We start from the raw sequence: 5234 nt of genomic DNA, 5'->3' as shown, positions 1-5234 counted from the left end.
TTCCTCATTTTTTTCTTAATGAAGGGCATTATTTTCTCAGTGAAAAATGGAGGTCAGGAGTTGAATGTATGGGTCAGGGAGGAATAGGGACAGTAGAAAGATTAAGGAAAGAAAAAAAGATAGGAAAATCAATACACCAACAAAGAATATTCTTTTAGGATGCTGGGCTTTTATTAGCTCCTAAAGAATGAGTGTGGATGATTCTAAGAAGGCTGTGACTAGAGAGTATATAGAAGGTATAGTTCAAAGTGGGAATAATTAGTAGAAGAGCTTGGCAATATAGGCTGTGGTCACTAAGCCTTCTTGCACTATGTTAGGTGCCTGGCGTATATTGTTTTAATTCTCATGAATCATGAGGAATGTACATTTCACAGCTGAAAAGACTGAGGCTCAGAGATGTGATGCAGCTTTCTTAAGGCTAACCATGACTGGTAATTAGCAGAATTTAAATTCAAGATCCAGTCTGACTCAAAAAGCTCATGTCTTTCTCACAGCAGTGGGGAGCAATCAGAAACCTTAGTTCAAGGAAGGTTTGTAAAAGATCTCATTTTCAGGAAGATAATTTTTATCAAAGTGTGGATAAATTGGACAAACAGAGACAAGAAGTAGCAACCAGCTTTGAAATGTTGCAGCTGTCCAGGTACCTGATAAAGACATAAAGTAAAACAATGATGGAGGGACAGAGACTAGAGCATGTTGAGTAGATACTGAAGTGACAGACCCAACATCTACTCAACCATTCCCTCCCTGCCGTATCAATTTACTTCTCTTCTGCTATAGATGGCTCTGAGAAGGAGAACTTAGAGCCATTTCTCTCTCCCTACCCTATTCACCTTCTCCCCTGGCTTCAGAGTCAAGAACCGGTGGCCTGGGGGATAGAGAGGGCAGGGAGTGGGAAGAGAAGACATACAAAGCACTAAGGCAAACTCAGCCACATTGTCTCAGGTAGTTTCAGGACTAAGTTAGTGTGAGTTACCTGGAGTGACTCGAACTGTCAGAAGGGAGCATGCTGGTGACCCAGGACACTCGCAGACAGCCCCACTCCAAAACCATCCACCTTGTGGCCTTGTGTTGCTTGAAAAATGTGTTATCCTTTCATATATTTTGTATGTGTATGTAGGGACTATGAAAAACTGAAGAGAACAGTATTTGAAGACAAACGATCGAATATTAATTTCAAAATAGTCACCTTCTGTGGACACGGCCCTGATGTTTGCCAAATGTCTGTGATAAGCAAAAACTTTCTCCTAACAGGTGCGGATGCTACAGTGAACATCATAGGCACATGAGGCGTTTACCTAGAGTTGGGTCATTGGAATAAAGTGCAGAATAATGAAAACATATGACTGCTCAGATGTATTTGGAGAAAATCTTTTGTCGCACGGTAATCGATACTTACTGAGGACAGGACACAAGGAAAGTCTTATGATTTGCCCCATATTTCCATTGCCACCTGTATCCACAGTCAGAAAATACATAAAATGTGAATTGGTCTTTGGGAAACTATATAATTTCACATATTTTTTCTGCCTTGGGTTCCCTTTATTTCTTTTCACACAACAGCTTTCTTTGATTTTTTTTTTTAAATGTGCCATGTAGTATACATTTATTTCTCTTTTCTTTCCTCTCATGGTGTGGGAAGGAAAAATTTCTGAACAGATGCTGCATTAAGATTTCCAAGCTCATTTTGCTTTTGATGTGCCGTGCTCAAAGCTACTTTTCGGAGAACACAGCGGAGAAATATACTTCTTGTATACTGTACATTTAATGGCAGAAACAGTTGGAAAGGAATTGTAACACGGTTCCCGAAAACACCAGTGTTGCTGAGCATTCAAAGGCGAGCAGAAGGAAAAGGCTGGCAAAGGGTTCACACAATGAGCCACAAAGTCACGGTTACAGGTCTGTTAACTGTTACGAACAACGTTATGTTTTTTAAAAGGCATTCATAGTGATGACATGCTAGGGCGGTGGGGCATTTAACAATAACTCAAAGATGCAGTTTGATAAGCATTAAAAATTAAAATAAAGTGTATTAAAAAGTTCCCAAAATAAACAACAAATAATCAGTAGTAAATACTTCTGGGTATTTATTCAAAGAAAACCAAAACAATAATTCATAAGGATCTATGCACTCCAATATTCATGGCAGCACAATTTACAACAGCCAAGATATGGAAGCGATCTAAGGACCCATCGACAGATGATTAGATAAAGAAATTATGGTTCTTATATACAATGGAATATTACTCAGCCATTAAAAAAATGAAATCCTACCATTTGCAACGACATGGATGGACCTAGAAGTTATTACGCTGATGAAATAAGTCAGAGAAAGATAAATACCACATGATTTACTTATATGCGGAATCTAAGGAACAAAAAAGAACAAACTAATCAAGAACAGACTCACAAATATGGTGGACAATTTGGTGATGGACAGAGGGGAGGGGAGGTTGGGGGGCTGGGAGAAAGGGGTGAAGGGTTAAAGAAGTACAGATTAGTAGTTGACAGTTGGTCACGGGATGGAGAGCATGGCAGGGGAAATGCAGTCAGCATCAATATGATGGCCAGGTGGAGGGTCAGGGAGGGAGGGTGCAACTGGGGGGATCGTTTTGACAACTATATAGATGTCGAACTAATATATACTCGAAACTAATTCAAATAAATTTTTTAAAAAATAAAATGAATTTACTAAAAAATATATATGTCCCCTAAAGTTGATTGGCACTGAAACTGAATAGATTAGTTCCTCATCCTCCTACACATACGCACACATGCGTGCACGCATACACACACACACACACACACACATGCACACACACACCACATTTTCTTCCTAGGCAAACTGATGTTTGATACTCAAAGCTATGATAAGAATTTGGCTGAAGACAACCAATTGATAACCAGCTTACACGTTCATCTATATTCTTTGTAGTGAAAAGTGGGAGAATAAAATGGACCCATATCGAAACACAGTCTATCCTTACAAGGCAGCAGCACCGGCCTGGCCATTTTTAACTGGCGAGACCGTGACATGATGAGCAGAGAGGTAGAATACAGGGCCAGGGTAAGGGTGCCTGCAGATTTTAGGGTGCCTGAGGCAATGTACTACACATAGGACAGAAAATAATGAAATAAAAGTAGATGATTATGGACTGCAGGTCCCTTGAATGCTTTTGAGTCTAGAAATGATGTGAATGTGAACTGTTAGTGTTCTAGGACCGCCATAACAAAGTACTTTAGACCTGATGGCTTAAACAATAGATATCTATTTCCTCACAGTCCTGGAGGCTCGAAGTCCAAGGTCAAGGTGTCAATAAGGTTGGCTTCATTCTGAGGTCTCTTTCCTTGGCTTGTAGATGGTCATCGTCTCCCTATGTCTTCACATGGTCTGCCCTCTTCCTGTATCTATGTCCCAATTTCCTCTTCTTATAAGAATACAAGTCACATTGGATTAGGGCCCAAGCCAAGGACCTCATTTAACCTTAGCTACTTCTTAGCTACTCCAAATACAGTCGCATTCTGAGGTTCTGGGTGTTAGAGCTTTAGCGTATGAATTTTGGAGGCACAATTAACATAAATAACACATAACATAAATATTAAGTGAATACAATTGTTTGAATGACCAAGTTAACGAAATAACACATAGAACATGTGACATCTGAGCTGTGACTTGAAAAATGAGAAAGAACTCCTTAGATAGAGAGGGGCTACGAAGACTGTGTCAGGGAGGGACTAAGACAGCCTAGAAAAGGCACAGACATTTTGGAAAGACTTAGTCAAGGCTTATGATGCCCCCGAGGAACCATCAAAGCACCAGCAAGTGCATTAGTACAAAAATCTTTAAAATGCTCCCTCTAAAAACTATAATGTAATCTAGAGAACTAAGGGAAAACTTAACTTACGTATAAAATTCAACTTCAAGGTCGGGTCTGCATGGTTTTTGTACGAAACTGTTATTCCAACTTAGAGTCTAAAAACAGTAGTCAAAATATGCTATTGAGAATTCTTGATCCTCCAGGAATTAGGGACAGAGATGCATTTAAGTCTGAATTGTGATCAAGCTGACACAACCACACATTTATGTGAAGGTGGCTTGAGGTATACAATGTACTTATTTATCAAGGACTCACACCACATTTAGATATGGCTTAGAAAGTTTTGTGACTTTTTTGCCCTCATTCACCTTAGAAGAGTAAACTCAAGATTTGAGTGTCTCATTAATCAGAAAGATAATTATTTCGGTAAACATGGTGAATACATGGCTATCATGTAACTGTATAAATTTTGTAAATCATCAACTAAGGACATATTCATCCTTTTAGGTTAATCTATTCCCATTCAGTTTATCCAGTCAAGGTCAATCAACAGTCTTCGGAATGCTATTCATGTAGCTTAAACAGAATTCAGAGAAGCTGAAAAGAACAGGCCTTCGCCTTGATATGTGATTTATATCTGATTCCTGCCATGACTACTATGCACGTTAATTCCCACATTCTAGCTCAACTTCTCAAAATCCACAGTTTTTATTTGTAACACACGTTGTGTCAAAACACCAAGAAGAGAAAAAGAAAGCTGGTCACTAATTTCAGACAAGGAGTTAAACAAACTATTTGTCTCTTCTGAGGCATACAGTTTCCTAACTATGTGCCTATTCTTGTGTCCATTTAATCTATAGAGTAATAACTAGAAAGCTGCTGTCACTAGCACTTATGAGGTAACAAATAATAGGTTGAGAATAACTGAAACCACTGTGTCTACAAAGATCCAAGCACCACAAACCATAAAGAGATAGTAGGTTCTAATATTCATCTCTGGATCCGTTTTTAAAAAGTATTGCGGCTAAGGAAAAAGCTTTGACTCTGAGTGCTTTCTCTGATCTCATGCTATCTATGTGGGATGCAAGATGCTTGCTTCATGGCCATTTATAGAAGTCTCAGAATTTGAACATTCACTGGTTCAAAATGTAGATTTTTGACTATTAGATGTTTATCAGCTGATTTCTTTAGGATAAGTGGCTTTCATTTCCTAAGCTCAGCACACTGATGCACATGATGATGAGATGCTGTGCATCTCTTCTCTTTCTCCCACCCGGCCCACTGGGCCTGGGTCTCCTGCACCTGGCGATGAGGTTAGATAAGCAAAGCATAAGAGAGAATAGAAGCCATGAAGGGCAAAGGAGGAGAGCTGTTGAAAACCATCCTTAAGATCTGTCATTTTCTATGCGCCTCACT

The sequence above is a fragment of the Pteropus vampyrus genome, unplaced genomic scaffold, assembly GCF_000151845.1.
Source record: "Pteropus vampyrus isolate Shadow unplaced genomic scaffold, Pvam_2.0 Scaffold94, whole genome shotgun sequence".
NCBI lineage: Eukaryota > Metazoa > Chordata > Mammalia > Chiroptera > Pteropodidae > Pteropus > Pteropus vampyrus.
Note: the sequence above shows the minus strand (reverse complement) of the source record.